Source organism: Amblyomma maculatum, chromosome 5, assembly GCF_055883805.1.
Source record: "Amblyomma maculatum isolate TAMU_Amacu chromosome 5, ASM5588380v1, whole genome shotgun sequence".
In the NCBI taxonomy this organism is placed as follows: Eukaryota; Metazoa; Arthropoda; class Arachnida; order Ixodida; family Ixodidae; genus Amblyomma; species Amblyomma maculatum.
In genome coordinates, this window is record NC_139348.1 from 119,113,126 (window position 1) to 119,131,931 (window position 18,806).

Sequence of the window (18,806 nt, forward strand, 5' to 3'; positions counted from 1 at the left end):
TTATAGTGCAACGTTACATTAGGTGACATTTTTCTAATTATTTTTGATGCACCTTTGTATGTGTCTCTTGCTATTCGGCTGCTATTTGTGAAGAAAGCACCACGTTCACCTCAGTTAGAGTTGTCTATTCTACAATTACAAAGAGGGCCAGCATTATAGAGATGTTATGCGGCAGGCATGCCAGTTGGCTATATGCTGAGTGTGTTTAATTTCTTGCAAAGTTGTGGTATTGAGCACTGTTAATGAAGCACATTTTCTTTTTCATTGCAGCACCTCTACCCGGGAAGCCTCCACGTAAGCATGGACTCTGATTTCATTTTGAGCTTAGTGGTGGATGAGGTTAATGTTTCCGGAAAGCAATATGTCCCAGCCAGAATTCTTAAGAAGTGTTCAAGTTCCTGCTTTCTTGCTCTCACTACTGCACCTCCTGCTCTCACTACTGCCCTGATGGCGTCTCGGTTAAGATGCAGAGAAATCTTACGTACAACGAAAGCTTCGTAGTTTTGTAAAAAGGCCATATGGCCAACATGTTTTCTTTTTGTATCGGCATCACGGTGCACGTGTGGTGATTTTTGTGAACCTTTGGGTACTAATAATACTTAGCACTAATCAGGTACCCAGTAGGACTAAAACTCAACCGGATGTGGAAAGTTTATCGTTCTGCCCATGGGAGAGCAGATAGGAAAAAGGAAGAAATGAGGAGGGATGGAACGAAAAATGGTAGGGGTAACATTAAGAGATAGAAAGCGTGCAGAGTGGGTCAGAGAAATAACTCAAGTTACCGACATTCTAGTGGAAATTAAGGAGAAGAAATGAACATGGGCAGGACATTTAGTGCGAAGAGAGGATAACCGATGGTCGCTGAGGGTCTAAGGGAAGGAAAGCGTAGCAGGGGGCGGCAGAAAGTTAGGTGGGCGGATAAGATTAAGAAGTTCGCAGGGGTCAAGTGGATGAAGCTAGCACAGAACCGGGTTAAGTGGAGAAATATGGGAGAGGCCTTCGCTCTGTAGTGGGTATAGTCAGGCTGATGATGATGATGAGGAAGAGGAGGAGGAGGGATGGGATTATGCGGCAAATGAATGGCGCCCATTTGCGTAAGCAAAATGCAATGCTTTGGCAGTACGTAGAAAAGGGCTGGACGCGAGAGGGATGGTGATGAAAGTGCTAGACGTTATGTAAACAGCAGGACTGTGAGATCATTTATTTTAATCTCGCTTATATTGGATTGAACCAAACTGAGGGATGAATCTGAAATCAGAAGTTGGCTGAAGGCAGCTCTTACAACCATCTCAGTGAGGAACAAAAAGTTATAATAAGCGCTGCAGAGAAGGTAATACCATTCCACTCATACACTGCACTCCAAAGGTTATATTTAACTCATGGGTCTATTTCCAACAACCAGACATTTTCCAAAGTATGAGCCGAGAATCTTGTGACCTGTAAAAGAAAATTATTGCTAGCATACTATAGTTACCTCCGAGAGCAATGCTTTAATTGCGTGCACGAAATATAAGCGACCATAAGTTGCTTAATTGAAATGAAACCAAATTATGTCATTATCATGCTTATGACCCTGAAGTGCGAAATGCGCTTAAAAGCCTCTTCGCACGGGAAATCCCGTGTTTCTTCGAATTTATGAACAGTTGACGGTACACAATGTTTAAATGTTAGTGACTAATGTCACGCGAAAGGAACTTAAAAAATTAGATTTTGAAGGGGTCGTTATCTAAATGCTTGCTCCAAATATTAAAACAAATTCTTCATTAACGTTACTGCTACTGTCAAGTAATTGGCTTCCTGGGTCTCGGCATAAGTTCTTAGGAATTTTAACACATGTCTATGAATTTATTCTCATACTCCGCGCCGTAAAAAAAAAAAAAAAAAAAACTGAAATGATATTAATCAATTCCTACCTTTGGCGCACTTGGGCTACGGAGAAGTGACCACGAAGCTACAAAGGATGTGTGAACGAGTACGCGCCTTTTCTCGCAGGCAACTTCACGCTCATATGCGTCTTCGAGTACGTCCTTCGTAGAGCCTTTGTATGGCCTCAAATAGACCAGTGCACGGACTACGTGTACATAAGGGCCTTCTCATACTTCGATGTTGAGAAAGTGAACAACGAGCCGCTCGTCTTCACCCGCAAGACCATGATAGGTAAGACGCCTCCTCTGAACAGCGGCAGGGAGACTGCAAGTAATATCAGCCAACAAATATGTTTCGTTATGGTTCTCGACAGCTGAGGCGAAGTTGGCCCAAATTCTAGACATCACAAATCATACGCCCAATGTTGGATTACGCTGGCAATGCCTTGGTTATTCTAGAACATTGTATCCTGGTCCTGTGTAATGGGTCCATGGATGACGTTGGATAGGAAGCGTGCTAGGAACCAAATAGCAAACATGAACCCTGATCTCACAGAATATTTAAGGATGATCTGTAAGGATTCTATCCAGTAGGGTAAAAATGGTACGGTTTCAAAGTAGTTAAACATTGTAGAACGTATCACTTTTATATGAAAATCACAGCATCAGTCTGCGTTGCATTTGAAGTGGTAGTGGCAAGAGCTGTGGCAAGAGCTGCAAGGTTCCGACATGTTTTCCTACGAGACATTCCTGGTGTGGAAGGTGTTTCGCTGCGACGTTTGTTTTTCCCCCGAGGTTCACAGTCCTTTCGTGTGAGATTCATGGTTAGGCATGACCGTGTCAAGCTGCGTATGGACAATAATTTCGTAGTTGTTCCAATCAGAAGAGCGCCTATTTGAATCTCCCGTAACACGTTTTAAGAGGTAGATAGTAATCGGCCCGTGTAGGACAACTTCGTTTTCTGATGCCTTAGTCTTCGGTGGAGTAGTTTGGAAAAGTTTGGTTTACTTAAGCATTTTAAACAAGAGAACTGAATTCAGAGATGGCTTCGGCCGAAAATTAATGTGTGAGGTCGCGGATATTGTCTAAACAGCGGGAGGTTGAGCTTAGATTACCCAACCAGGCAAATAACTGTAATTGGCCATTGTAATAATCAATTCCATAAAGTGACCAAAATGGAAGAGGAAATTTTTTTTTCTGTGAATTTACAACGCAGCTTTGCTGGAGTGATTTAATCGTACCTTACACGCAATGTTCTTTGTAAATACCATCCTTATGGGGGCGACGAGGGAGAATGTTTTGAGATAGACTTGCTCCATAAGAAAACGACGTCCGGTGCGGGCATTTGCACACAGAATGAGAGGGCAGAGGAGAAGTGACAGTGAAACGCTATCCGACGGTCGGAATTAGAACATGGCGCCACCTTCTAGAAGACGTTGAAGTAACTAGCGTTAACTCTCTGGTTAATTAGAATTGATATGAATGAGATTAAAGTGAGGTGGACCGTTGGAAACAACATTATGTACGTTTATTTACCCATATGATAAACACGCTCGCAAACATTTCACTTGTGGATATTGCAACAAAATATCGCACACATTACTGCTTAACATATTCACTGACACCTTCATCAAATATTTACTTGATTGGTAGATACGCCTGCACGCACGCAGCCTAGCGGAGCGATCGACGCCTAGCGCCATATATATCGAAGAAATTGCGATCACGTGATTAGTTTAACCTACGCATCTTTTTCAATAGATCTCGTTACGACAAATGGTTTGGTGCCGTCTCTATGTATGTGTCTACTCGTTGTCAAGTTACATCATCCTCCAGATGCGTCCCAAATCAGAATTTGCTTAGTTTGAGGGGCTCCCAGTGGGCCTAGAATTCGGCTTCTGGTTTGATATGCTCACGTTGTAACTAGAATTTCCATCAAACCAACGTTATGTATTATTTTATCATAGCTTTATACAAATATCGCCAAGAGGGTGGCATGCGAAGTTTTTAGGCAGTCATATGAAATAATGGAGCTAAAGAAGTCCCGCGTCGTCAAGAAGTAGAGCAGCTGGGCGCGAAGAAACAGTTTCTTCCACTGCTCTTCGAAAAATGTTCTCCGGGCATGCTCTTTGTTCATAGTAATGGCTGAGGTTTAATCCTACTAAACATAGATAGGTGAAGATAAAGCACTTGCCGCGAATATGCAGTCGAGGATGCCGGCAACTACGGGACGAAACGCATGATGCTGTATCTGCCGTCAAAGGTAAAAAGGTCAAGGTAAGAGGTTATGTGGTGGTACGCTATATGGCTGATGAATTGCGCAGTGAAGCTTTCACTTCAAAAGGCTCGCCCTTGAATTTGGGCTCACTGTTCTGTAGTTCGTTTAGACGGAGTTTTCACTTTCGATAGCCGCAGATTTTCAGCCCGCGCCAAGGCTATGTACAGACTGTATATCTGTCGTTTTTCCGCAGTGAAGGGAATCAACAACTACTTCTATCATGACGATGAATACTGGACTGCAATAAACGACTCTGCCAGGGCCGCTAGAGGAATTTTAAGGACAAGGTATAATCATGCTGACTGGTACCTCGGCATGTGGGGATGTACTTGGATGCGACTGCAGTGAGTATGCCTCTACTAACCTAACCTAACCTAACCTAACCTAACCTACAGCGGCGTTGGCCACAGAAAGATGGCGACACAATTGCCGACTTGTTAGGAGCCATTGCAAGTGTTGCCGCTTCGTTACTGCTTGGAAACTGGATTACTGCTGCCAGACTCAACCGGCTTGCTCGAGATCAATAGTCGAGTTTCCTAATCACAGAGCAGCGGCGGGGGTTACTGCATGCAGCCAACACAGCAGATTGTTTGGATATTTACTGCTATCTCTATATCACAATAAACGAATACCGTATATTTCCGAAGAAACATTATACATTATTGCAAGAGTAATATATTACCCTGATAACAAAATTATTGTTCCTTCTTAATTTCTCTTCAATATTCGGAGTATTCAGGGGGCGGAATTTATCTACCAACCTTTTCTGAAGGTTTCATTGATTGTAGTTTATTAAAGTAGTTTGGTTAACAGAGAATGTTATTTTACTGAATCAAGTAAAATAGGTGGCAGGAAATTTACCGCTATTTCAAGGATGTATGTGCACGTTTGTTTCTACACAAAATCTAGTTCTTGGTTGTGCTCTGGACGAAATCTATGGAAGGCGCATTCATATATGCCGGTTACCCTTCTTTTCCTCTCCCTCTCGCATCATAAACCCTGGCAGTGACGATCGCGCTGCCCAGACGAAGACAATTCCCTTTGTCGAAACGTTTGCTTGGCTTGCAAAAACAGGCTTCCCTTAACCTCTTTTTCCTCTCTTTTTCGTGCTGGCTAGAAATCTTCCCTTTGCTTGACCCCGAACTGATGTAACCTATTTCATGTTACAATCTTTTCAACGTCTATATTGTCTTCCGTAAGTGAGCGACGAGCATAGCAAGCGCGATGAAGGAGCGACTGTAAAGCGAAACTCCTGAAGCAGCCTCAGCATTGTAATCAATGCGAAAACCGCAAATCTAGGGGTTTCATTCTAATCAGCCGATAGCATATTTTGCTACATCCACCAGCCAAAGTGAAACAGGCGCGGTTTTGCGGTATGCATTCCCAAATGATAAATTCAAAAGAATAAGGAGTTACGCGAATAAGCCTCATTCAAATGATCAAGCACCAAGAAAGCGGAAATGCTAAAGAGCCTGATCAGCTATTTAAAACTGCCGCAGTGGTGATCATTTGAGACGCCACGCAAGGTTTCGGAATGGTTGCTTTTGGTAGTTTTGGCTTGAACGAGATCATATGCGCGACCCCTTATCGCAAAGCACCTGCACATTTTGTAAAAGCACACGCTTTTTAGGCACCGTATAATCGTAGAGCAACTGCACAAAGAATCGCTTCTGAGAGAGAATGGTTTATAATTTGGTTTATAATTTTGGCTCCGAACGGCAATGGTTGAAACGTTATACGTTATACGGATGTCAACGTTATACGTTATTCGCAACGACTGAAAATGACACAGTGTAGAATGAGGTGAATATTGCTACATGACGTGCAAGGAAACCGATCGAAGCTTGAAGGGAATCTTCAATTCGTTAAACGTTTCAACAACTGGACCGCTATGTAAGGTAGTGAAATGAATTATGTTAGCAAGGTTAGACGAAGTAGTTCTTGTTCAGTGCTTAACGCAGTGCAATTTCATTGTGCCATAGAAAAACGCAGAGCAATATGAAGTTACAGAAGCACGGAGAACGATTTCTGCAAATATGCCACTGAAAACCTTTGAGGCTGCTTCCATAAATGACAGGGTGGATCCGAGGACATATATTATGGTGAGGCTCCCCAAACAAAATATAAAATAATATGCCTCTGCCCATGCCACTAGGTATAACGGGCTTTGGATCCGAGGACAGTCAAGTCGTCCTGTGGTGAAGCAAACATTGGACAACAATTATGAGGGATGTTTTAGCTCCACTTGTAAGGTAAGCAGATGTATATGGCGAGGTACGCTGAGGCATTGACGCACTGCATTGACGTCATGGGTGACGTATTTCAGGTAGACCAATAACTGCGGCGCATAACAATGACGCCACGCTTGATGCCAGGGCTAAGTAGGGATCTGAACAAGTTCTCCGTGCACATCCTCTGTGAAGTAGCAAGAATGTAAGCTTTTTGTTATTAATATAATCAGAGAGCATTACAGGGAGTATAAAAAAAGAATGTTTTTGAAATGTCATCACATGCTTGCTAAGTTAATAAAATGCACTTCCGTACTTTGCGGACATAAAAACATGGCTCAACCGAAGCAGCATAATTCCCACTCGAGGCAGCAGATTACAGGACCGCGCAGCTGGGTACTGCCCTAAAAATTGGTTACGATGTATATTTATAATAATATATATTTCTCGTTTCAGCTTGAGCTTCTGGAACTGGGATATAATACGTAACGCCTTGCACCATTTCACTCACCGTGCGGATACAGATACGGTGAATAACAGCTTGTTCGTTGGATTTGCCATCATCAATACAATTATCAGGGACGAGAGAGGTGAATACAAGGTTGAAAAAGCTTTCAATGCAAGTATCCCTTTCTTCATAACCTCCTGCTGCTGCGTTAAATGTTCTTGATGTTCAGAGCAGAATACTAAGGTAATGTTCAACAGCCTCGGAAAGGAACATCAGTTTACATTAGGTAGCGAAGTACTGGAAGTAGTAGGCGAATATATCTACTTAGGTCAGGTAGTAACCAAAGATCCGGACCATGAAAAAGAAATAACAAGAAGATTAAGATTGGGATGGAGCGCATTTGGCAAGCACTCACAGATTATGACTAGCAGCCTACCGGTAACGCTAAAGAGGAAAGTAAATAACAGTTGCATCTTACCTGTACTCACCTATGGGGCAGAAACGTGGAGGCTAACCAAGAGAGCTCTACTTAAGTTGACAACAACCCAGAGGGCTATGGAACGAAAAATGGTAGGGGTAACATTAAGAGATAGGAAGCATGCAGAGTGGGTCAGAGAAATAACCACAGGTTACCGACATTCTAGTGGAAATTAAGAAGACGAAATGGGCATGGGCAGGACATGTAGTGCGAAGAGAGGATAACCGATGGTCGCTTAGGGTAACAAACTGGATTCCAAGGGAAGGAAAGCGTAGCGTGGGGCGGCAGAAAGTTAGATGGGCGGATGAGGTTAAGAAGTTTGCAGGGGTCAAGTGGAAGCAGCTAGCACAGAACCGGGTTAAGTGGAGAAATATGGGAGAGGCCTTCGCCTTGCAGTGGGTATAGTCAGGCTGATGATGATGATAATGATGATGATGATGATGTTCAGAGCGGCGTTTTTGCCGACAGTTGGAGATTCCTCGGCATCGCATTGCGAATTTTACTGGGCAAAATGTAAATTATCGTTCTTGCAGGAAGCGACTATCTTCTGTTTATTTTGCGTAACAACCCATTAATTCCCCCCGCCCCCCCAAGAATCTGTGCCCTTAGCAACAATTCACTCGTTTGGAACATATGGCGGGTTATTGCCAATGCATTTTAAAGATAATTTGTATTCACGAATGTGCCTAAAATATTGTTACGGAGATGATCCACAGTCTGATAGCTGTCAATTCAACTAACTTTGATGACATCACCGATATCACCAACCTCAGCGTCGTCTTCTTCTGGGACTCTCGCACTTCATTCTCAGCACCAGCAGCGAATATCGCTGAGTAACACAACCCTCCTCGGGAAAAGCACAGTCCCGGTGTGTTCTACGTTAACTATATAGAACGCGCATAATAGGGCTTCAGACGGGACACACTCATTATTTCGGAGGTTGGCGCTGGTGGACAAAGACTTCGGATACACAGATTCAACTGCGTATGGGACGTCAGTCACGGGGCGCGTTTTCACTCCAGCTTACTCGACGGCACGAGAGCCACAGCAAGACGAGATATTCAGTAGCATAGTCGACATCACGGTGGCGACTGTCGTAAAGGAAGTTTTGGGAATCTTGGAATGCAGAGAGCCTGATATGAGCTATTCGACGGGCATCATGAGCCCGGGCGATGGCATCACTGGCGTAAGTACTGGTGGCGTCAGCCGCGGGTAGTGAGATGTGGGAAGGGCAGTACCGGATGACGGCCAAATAACAAATACAATTGAGAGTATCCAGCTGTAGAATGGACAGATGACTTGTAGATGACAAAGGGTAGATGAACGTCCCGATCTGGGTCGTCATCTGACACATAACATGGCCAGCATGTTTATGAGAGTACGGTTTAGACGTTCCATGGGGCCGTTGATCTGGGGGTGATAGGCGGTGGAGAATTTGTGGCGGATGCAGCACGGAGAATCACGTCAACCACTCGCGACAGGAAGCAGCGGCCACGCTCAGTTAGTAGTTCACGAGGGGCACCATGATGAAGAATCACGTTTTCTAGAAGGAAGGCAGCGACGTCTGGGGCGCAGCTGGTCGGGATGGCTCGGGTAATAGCGTACCGCGTAGTGTAATCAGTGGCGGAAACTGGGAAGGGGCCAAGAAGGTCAAAGCCTACACGGGAAAACGGGTCGGTCGGTAAAGGGATCGGTTGCATATGGCCTGAATGTCAAACCGTGGGCTTCCTCCGGCGCTGACAGAGCTCACATCCGGCAATGTACTGCTGGATGGAGCAGTAGAGCCCCCGCCAGTAGAAACATCGGCGAAGGCTGTCGCATGTGTGAGAGACACCCAAGTGGCCTGCCTTGGGAACATCATGGAATTGTTCAAGGATGGTGGAAAGCAGGGGTTGGGGAACGATGAGCAAAAGGTCTGCGAAGTTCGGGACAAATCGTCAGAAATAGAAGCATAGGCCAATAAAGCTAGCTTCGAACGTCGCTGGATGAACGCAGAGTGGGGAAATTTCTGACGACGTAATTATTTTCTCTACATTTGACATCCATCTCCTTCACCTTTCTACAATCCTTGCGCTTTTCGCCGCGCCGGACTTCAACTAGTGCAGCTCCATGAAGTGAAGCTTCGGTCACCGAGAAATCAGTCCTTGGTCACTTGGTTAACACTTCCAGCGCTCAGCCTGACTCTGACAAATTTGTGACAGGAAGATGTTCTGAATATAGTTTTGTCAAATGTCTCTTTGAGTATTTGAAATATATTTAGAGGCTTGGTAAACATACCTTATCTGGAAATACACTTTTATCGTATTTCGATAATGTGAAAAATGCATACGCGTTTTCAGAATATTTGCTATGAATAGAATGCCTTGTTTCGTAAATATGAAATTTATTCTTGTGAAGTATACACTAGTGAATTAATCCTCAAGCATATTTCAGTGACATAAAAACGGTTCTTCGCTTCTTGTCTTGTAGTTTATCATAATGACTTATGAGAAGGTGCCAAAAACCTTTCTGCTAGGTAATTCTGAATTGATTTGTGCAGATGAACCAGAGACACTCGTTGTAGGGTCTCCACATATATATTTGGCAGGATCCGCTGAACCAGGCGGGAACGGGACAGCGAACCGCCGGCATTCAGTCCTGCTGCCACGAAGAACGAGCTGCGCGTGCTGGGCAGGCGTGCTGAGGCTGTCGTCGTCTTTTGTGACGAGACCACGACTTCATGCTACATGGCCCCCCTCTAGCGATGAAGCCATGAGTGAAGGGGAATGGCGAAAGGGGGACACTGGCAATGTGAATCGTACGCGGTGAGAACTGGCACGATCGCGAAGGGTTGCAGTGGCACAGTTTGTGATGACATCTGAGTCAAGGTGGGTGGGTTTAAGGCGACCAACGGAGTTTGTTTCATCCCGGCTGTTGATGCGCAGTAGAAAGTACTTCGGAGCACGCCGGCACCTGGTACGGACCATCGTATGGTGGCCGTAAGGGTGGAAGTATAGCGTCGTGGCGGACGAAGACGTGTGTGCACTGCTGGAGGTCGGGAGGGGAGGATGTGGATACGACTGAAATACTTATGCTGATGTGGTGGAGTGACATTGCTCATAGCGCTACGTATTCGGCAGGCGTGATCTGTGACGTCAGCAGGCGTGGGTGGTGAGGGCTCGAAGAACTCGCCAGATACAGGGAGAGTGGTGCCAAACATTGCCTCTGCTGCATAAGTAGAAGAGTCACTGCAAAGTGCGGTCCGGAGACCAAACAGAACGAAGGGTAGGCGCTCAATTTATGGCGCAGGGAAAGCGGACGCCATAATAGAAGCTTTCAACTGCCGGTAAAAATGTTCAATGATGCCATTCGAAATAGGGTGGTAACAAGTCGTAGATGCCGAGGAGCCGAGACAGGTTGGCAAATAATGCTGAGTCAAACTGACGACCGCGATCAGTCGTAATGGGTGGAAGGGACACCTTGCGGCGTATCCAGAGTGTGATGAGCACTGTTACGATCGACTCTGCCGTTATTACCAGAAGAGGCATCTATTCAGGACACCTCGTGAACCTGTCAATGGAGGTTATGAGGTAGAGGTGGTTCCCGCAGGAAGGAAGAGGCCCGACAGTGTCAACCAGCAGATGGCTAAAGGGAGCGTCCGGGAATGGGGAGGGTCCAAGAGGAGTCGCAGTGTGTCGGCGCACTTTACTCTGCTTGCAGCTGAGGCACGTGCGCGACCAGCGGCGAACGTCGGTGTTGATGGGAGGCCTGACATAATAAATTGTGACGAGGTGCTGAGTTTCGCGGATGCCAGGATGGGCCAAAGAATGGAGGGCATAAAAGACGACTCGGCAGTATTATGAAGGCACGTAGGAGCGATGGCGACCGGTCGACGTATCAAAGACGAAGGGAATGGCGCAGTCTGGGAGCAAGAAGTCCTTCAATACCATAGAGGTGTTGCACGTGCGAAGCCGTTGCAGCTGGGCATCGGCTCGTTGAGCAGCAGCCATAGCCATGCAATCAATAATTGGCCGTCCATTGCCCGTCGCATTGACTTCAACGCGAGAAAGAGCATCGGAAACTATGTACTACTTGCCATGACTTGACGAATATCGCAGGTAAACTCGGAAATATAGGCGAGCTGCCTGATTTTCCGAGCAGCGTAGGAGAAACTGCTGGATGCCAGCGCAGACGTGAGATGTTTGTGATCAGTGGAGATATGAAAGGTGCATCATTTGAGAAAGTGGCGGAGGTGCTTCACGGCTGAATATATTGCAAGCAGCTCTCGGCCGAAGGTGCTGTAGCGGCGCTCAGGGGGCGCAATATTCTTGGAAAAGAAGGCACCGAGAGCAGTATCCAATGCGTCAACCATGGCAGATGCAGGCGCATCACATTTGGGACGGACGAGGAGCGTGGTTCCGGCAATAAGCTTTGATGCCGCTGAAAGCGTGGTAAGTAATATCGCTTCAAGCGACAAGGGCTCTCGACTTGCTGTGGCCCGAGAGAAGGTAGTGAAGAGGCTGCAGTATGGCAGCGCAGATAGAAATGAAGCGCCGATAATAGTTGGCGAGGCCAAGAAATTCACGCAGCTACCGAGGAAACTGAGTGATGGCGGTGACATAGGCCGGTAACGGGTGAATGCCATGGGCGTTCGCGCAATGGCCAAGAATGCCCACCCCGCAAAACCAACTCGCTTTTTGGTCCATTGACCGCAAGACCAAAGCGGCTGAGCCATGCGCGGACTTGACACCGATGGAGCTTGTGGGCCTTTTCCGTAGGGCTGAAGACGAGAATGTCATCAATTTAGGCAAAGCAGCACGTCAAACTGCGTACGACTTGGTCAACAAAGCGCTGAAAAGTCTGGGCCGCAGTGCGAATACCGAAAGGCATTCTTAGATATTTACACATGTCAAAAGTCGTAATAATAGCGGTCTTCGCGATCTACCAGGGCCCTACAGGAATCTGGTGATATGCTTTTGCAAGATCAATCATGCTTAAGGTTGTGCAGCCATGAAGGGCCAATGTAAAATCCTGGATCTGTAGAATCGGGTAACAGTCAGGAACTGTGGACTTGTTGAGAGCCCGGTAATCGCCGCACGGGCGCCAGTCGCCGTTATGTTTTGGCAACATGTGGAGGGGCGATACCCGAGGACTGGAAAAAAGGCGGAGGAAGCCAAGCTCCAACATATGCTCGAATTCTTTTTTTGGCGACAGCGAGGCGATCCGTTGCGAGGCGACGAGCGCGAGCAAACACGGGAGGCCCAATCGTCACAATATGATTAGTCACACTGGGCGCGATGGGTGCTTGAAGGGATGGGGGACTCGGAAATAACACTGGACCAAGGGTCGGGAACTGTGCTGTGTGCCTGGAGGAGCCGGAGTGGTGGATCGCGGTAAGAGACGCCTTGGACGACTAGGCTCGTTTCGGTATCCAGTATGCGGATTTGCCGCATGCCAACTAGGAGCCTGTAATGCCATGAGAAGTCTGTGCCGGGCGAGCGCACGTCTGCGATGACAAATATACTCAGCGAAAGGTACGGTGGAGTCCGATGTATAGAGTCACCGACTTCTGGCCGTATGTCCGTATGGTCGATCCATTGACTGCGATCAGAGGTGGAAAGTCTCAAGGATGGCGTCACTCAGCCAATGTAGGCGGAAGACAACAGATCTCGGTACCGGTGTCGATTAGGCAGCGGACTTTCGTTATATGGTCAGTGACATGGAAGAGGCGACTGGATCGTAGGCCGAGAATGCCGGTTGTCTTCAGTGTTCGACCGGACCGTTTCCCGCGAAGAAGCAGGGCTGACGGCATTGGCGTGCGCGAGAGTCATAGCGGCGGTGGTACCAGCAAAACGTCCTGGATGATGGAAGATAGTTGCCAGGAGTACTGGTGCTGGTACATCGAGTTGGAATTGAGGAACACGGTCGGCGAGCGTGAAGGGCTGCAACTTCAGTTGTAAGCCGCGCTACCTGCCGAGTGAGCTCCTCATTCGCATCGGTGAAGCGGGCTTAGCGATCGTCAGCAGCTGCCCTGAGGAACTGAGAGAGAAGAGCGCGATTAATTTTTTACACAGATGGGAAACCGACGGCCATGATCGTATCTCACAGCGTAATGAGAGATTCCAGGGTTTCAGATGAAGAAACGCTCAGGATCATGCGATCCTGTGGTGGTAGGTGCTGCACGAACAGTTCCCGCGGGCGTGCGCTGTCGTGTGAAGCAGCGGAGTCTCCAGCCAGTCCGGTCATGCGCCGCCACAACTCGGTAGGCTTGCGATCTCCGAGTTCTTCTGAGGTAAGGAGCTGCTGCAGATGACGCGGCTCTGTTTCAAAAGTTCGCTGGATCAGCGTCGCCCGAAGATGTCGCGAACAATCGCAGCAGTAGTAGACGTGAGCGTGACAATGACGAGGTCGAACATGGTCACCTTCGAAGTGATGCGGGGCAGGCAGAACAAGGCAGCGATGGTGAGAAACCAAAGTTCCGAGTTCGGTGACAAGAGGTCAGGGAGCTTGAGAGCGGAGACCGTGGACTCATGAGGTGACGCCATGTGAGGCGACGGAGGTGGTACATGAGCGGGGAAGTCAGTGGCCATGGCTTACACGATCTAATGTAGGCGGTGGCTCGAGTTGCGGGTGCTGGTAGGCCTAGTGAAGCGGTTGATGCAAGCCCAGGGCAGGAGCAGAGAGCGAAGATGTGAAGTCCGGAGTCACCAAATTTGTGGAGATGAACCACATACATTTGTTGTCGGCTCTCCACAAATATATTTGCCAGGACGCGCTGAGCCAGGCGGCAGCGGGACAGCGAACCACCGGCATTCACTCCTGCGGCTACGAAGAACGAACTGCGCGTGCTTGACAGGCGCGCTGAGGCTGTCGTCTTCTTGTGCGCCGAGACCACGATGGCATGCCATACATCATAGTAATCTAACGTAGGAAATTCATTTTTATGAGGACAGCGGTGATTGTAAGATGTAGGGATACCTGTAAGAGCACGAGAACTCAGTTCTCAATCTTGTTATCTATTGCACGGGAATATATTCTGTAGTGCTTCAAGATAGTTGAATATTCACAAGTGATTTGCTCTCAAGGTATACCGTATATTCAGTGTAGCTGGGTAAATTAGGGGGATAGAAATTAATAAAGATATTCGTTTGCACGCCCTAGACAGCTTGCTTGCAGGTATACGATAGCACTGGTTCTTTGTGCGGGCAAGGTAATTCGATGAGATGGCCGTGAGCCAAGCTGCAATTTGACAGTTATCTCTTGGAAGTCTGTGTGATATACGTCGTGTCACAAGGTTTGTATTATCTCAGGGAATGCTCAAAATATACAAAATGGAAGCTACTCGTCCGGTCAGCTTTAATACCTGTTGCAAACTAGCGCCTAAACTAAGAACTGTATGCTACGTCGAAAAAGAAAACTTATGGCGCCACCTAGAACTGGGCACAAAGAATGGTTGAGGCACACGTTTGATACGAGGTGGTTCTACTCCGCAAAAACAATAGACCAGTGTCGTGCGAATTCACTCCAGCTGTCCGTGATTAACCCGTTTGGTTGACGGACTGCCAAAGAGTCACTCTACCAAACGGTGCTACGATAGGGCAGTGGCTCCTGATTTTAACTCCGGACTACGACCAATTTTTCTTTGCTGACAAATTTTGAATTCAAGTTGTACAGCTCCTTTTTCAATCGTACAATTGATCTAAGGTGTGTGTTAGAGCTTCGACAAAACACAGAGAGACAAATAACTTACATCGCTAGGTTAGGCCTAAAGAAAAAACGTGCAGTGTGATTCTTAGCCAGACCTAGTCCCAGATTGGCTGTCATTAAAAAAAATTTCTCTCGCTCAGCCCTACGGTTTCAGTTTTGTGCTTTGGTGTCATGAAAGCCTTTGGGGACTCTTGCTCTGGAGTCTGCTTACGAGTCTGCACTATTCTTAACGTTCTACTCGAGTTAGCACTTAGCCTCGTGCCCCTTTCGCCCTTTATTGGCCTCTATATTGATGTACGATACTCTGCCTGGGCATTTTCACATTTTCGTAGGGCTGCAGCCTGCCGCTTAGGCCTTGCGCCCGAGTTACCGCTAGCCATTGGTCCTGAATCTTGCGGCTGCCATAAGCGCGACTATTTTCCTAAACGAATACTGTGAGTGTGTTTGTCACATCGGAGATTGGATTTTGTTGATGCAGGGTGATGCCTCCTATATGCCCTTAAAGGAATTCAAGGCGTAATCAACTATAGTGCTGTAGTCTTTGATTGAAATGTAATGTAGTCTTCGCTTTCGCTGGGTAAGCGCTGCCGGTTAATTTTACTATTTAGTTTTTAGTCCTTAGGGCCGGCTACATTCCAAGGTCCAAGGTACATTTTACAATATATTGATGAAATGCTACACAAATATTCAGCAGAAGCAATTAATACAGAAGAAACAAACTTTGTCAAAGTTTGATATAAGCGTTATGATTGCGTAATGCGAATTTTTAAAGGTAGGGGTACGGCAGGGTAGAATTGGTCACATACTACACAGTCTGTTTTCGCTGCGTAGCACTTCTGGCTGCAATCACGAATGTCGCTGGTGGAGGTCCGACACGTGCTCTCTTGCCTCTTCCTCTTTATATTTCTCTCCATGACCTTGAGAGACGAAAAAGACGGTGGCGACTTCGCGAACCTAGGTGGTATTGCGCCACGGCGAGCGCTTTGGCCAATGAGGAGGCCAATCAGCATCCCAGCAGCAACCAATGAGAGAGTGGGGTGTATCTCAGTTGCCGACGTCACCGGGCAATGCTGTACAAGCGCATGTTACTCCAGACTGTGCAACAACGTGTCGCTCGCACGCCCTCAAATTTGGACCCTGTCCCCTAGCGTCAGCCGCTCTTCGGCCTTCACGGAGAGCAGACGTGTACGTGCAGTGCTCCCTACAAAGCCCCGCTTTAACCAAGCCGCATGAAAGTGCCTTAGGGGCCTATAGGGGTAACGCGAAAGCCAGGGTCCTAGAAGGCCGATTCTGACATAACCGCTCCATGTGAAACGAAAGACCCAAGTTGGCAGCTCCTGCCAGCGCGTGTGTCACGCGGGGTGTGACGTCACAGCGTCACGTGGGTAAGACGTGGCTACCGCCGCGCTACGCCGAACGCTTGAGTTGGTAGCCAAGCTCTCACACTAGTGTCACGCTGGGTGTGACGTCACAGCGTCGCTGGGTAAGACGTGGCTTCCGCCGCGCTACGCTGAAGGCTGGAAACCTAGAGTAGTATTGCTTTCGCAATAAAAGAAACTGTTCCGAAGGTCGGTTAAAGCAGCGACACGTCACGGACTCTTCAGACATGCTGGCTAGCATGTCTCCGCATTACTGCGTTCTGGCAATGACTTCGCCCTGCCATGTCAGCCACCCTCTGGGCTCTTCGAATTAAGCACCCTTTAGTTAGGTATTTCCCCGCTTTTGCCTTAACCATCTCTTTCCCCACGGTAGCTACCTCCGATGTACTTGTACAATGCGCATGGTCCGGGGCATCCTGTACTGCGGCAGTGTGTTAGCGGCATACACTGTATTATGTATCCGTTATCTCACGAGTACTCTCCCCATGATTATCGAGATGCCTCTATGATAAACGAGTACGGTGAAGGTGAGAGTCGATTAATGTCGCTGAAATGGCAGCTACAAGTAAAGATATGTCTTCTACACAAAAAATTCCATCCCCCGGAAACAAAACTTATGCCCGCAAAAACTTGTAATATTTTTCCACAAGAGAAGTTTTCGTGGCCTCAACAGCCTATTTTTGTGTAATCAGTGGCGGTGCTCCTTGGGACAGCTCGTACAGCATTAGTAATATACCAGAAACTCTAATTGCTGTAATCTGGGAGATTGTTTAAGCCTTGAAAGTCTTCAGTTGTGTTAGAAATATGCTTTAAGTGATGAACACTTGTGTGTGTATTGATCGTCGTATTTTAAGCAATTGAATTTCGTATTCTTAGAAGCTTCTAGAGAGCGTTGTTAGTTCGCTCACGCCGTAAAAGTTTCCCCCATGTGTTCATCGCTCTTGGTGAGCATGCTCATGCGTCTCCTGCTCAAAAAAAGGACTGCAGTGGTTTTGTAGAATAGCTGCAAAAGGCGAATAAGGTCCTTGATTTTCCATATGGCAGGAACAAGACGAGGGGCCGACTGAGGCTGTTAATTCAATAATGTCTTAATTCGCGCTAATAGTATGTACACATGAATGAAAAAAATGAAGTTTTAAAGTGGTGATGTGTTAAATTTCGTGAACACGTTTTGCCGTTCGTGAAAAACTCGCGAACACGTTTTGCCGGTTCATACACAGCCCCTTATCTAAGAAATGTTTGGCAGTCACACTAATGGAAGTAAGCGCTTGTGACGGTTCACCTTCTTATGCTATGAAATATCAAGCATACCCACTAGCCCACACAATGTTAAAAAAGTCCTCCGCAGCGTAGGACGGGAGTGAGTGCTTCGGCTCCGTAGCTTCCGATTCATCTTGGCGAAACGTTGCTTATGTGTTGAACATTTGGGCGACAAAAGTTTTGTTAAATTACATGAATTCTCCTCTAACTTGGCCATTTCTTTTTTTTCCCACTTTTAGAAGAGCATATTTCGTGGCCGAGAAAATCCCATCTTACGACCGGGCTGGCGTTACATACACACAGCTGCCGTATGGCCATTAGCACAGGGTAACGCTTCTGGCGTTACGGAGAAACTCGTCTATAGCTACATCAGGTGAGATGCTTTTACCTTTTTCGTCCTATTTGGTTTGGTTTGGTTTGTGGGGTTTAACGTCCCAAAGCGACTCAGGCTATGAGAGACGCCGTAGTGGAGGACTCCGGAAATTTCGACCACCTGGGGTTCTTTAACGTGCACTGACATCGCACGGCACACGGGCGCCTTGCTTTTCGCCTCCACCGAAAAGCGGCCGCCGAGGCCGGGATTCGATCCCGCTTCCGTGGGAACAGTAGTTTTGCGCCGTAACCACTGCGCCACCCCGGCGGGGTTTTCGTCCTCTTTGATACCCTACTGAAAAGCCAAAAGTTCTACGGGGCATTAACCTCATAAAATCTCATCTAATCGCATAGACTCTCATATACGGTGCACATCATTATCATAAAATATCGTACATAATTTATGATAATATACAAGAATCTATTAGACCTTGTGATAATTTATGCGAATTGTATGTAATTTCTTATGTGAATTGAGTGAAATTGTGTGTGAAAATGTGAGGGTATTGACTCATACAATTTTTTCAGTAGGGTACGAACGTATGTTGATGGTGCGTGTCGGCAGCGACCTGCCAGGCTGTGCTGATGCGTAAATTCGCCGGAATAAAAATTGAAGTTGTGCTGTCAGTACTAAAGCTGAAAAAAAGGCTAATAACAAGAGTCGTCAGCGCTAAGAATCTGTTAAACGAAACAAATATTTAGAGAAAGCGCAAAGGCAAAGAATACTGCTTTTTGCAGGCAGCACGAAAAAAAATGCAAAAAGTAGAAGAGAAACTTCTGAACGCACTTGGACACAGTACTTGCATGACAAA

The 18,806-nt window shown here is 46.9% G+C and overlaps 1 protein-coding gene across 1 annotated transcript in view; it reads left to right on the forward strand.

Annotated features, from left to right (window-relative positions):
• The first annotated feature begins 17,867 nt into the window (after positions 1–17,867).
• Positions 17,868–18,806, forward strand: part of LOC146189336 (uncharacterized) — a 30,398-nt gene continuing 29,459 nt past the window's right edge. Inside the window, exon 1 of the mRNA XM_084603244.1 lies at positions 17,868–17,995. The gene's annotated coding sequence lies outside the window, so the exon portion shown is untranslated. The remainder of the gene's footprint in view (positions 17,996–18,806) is intronic.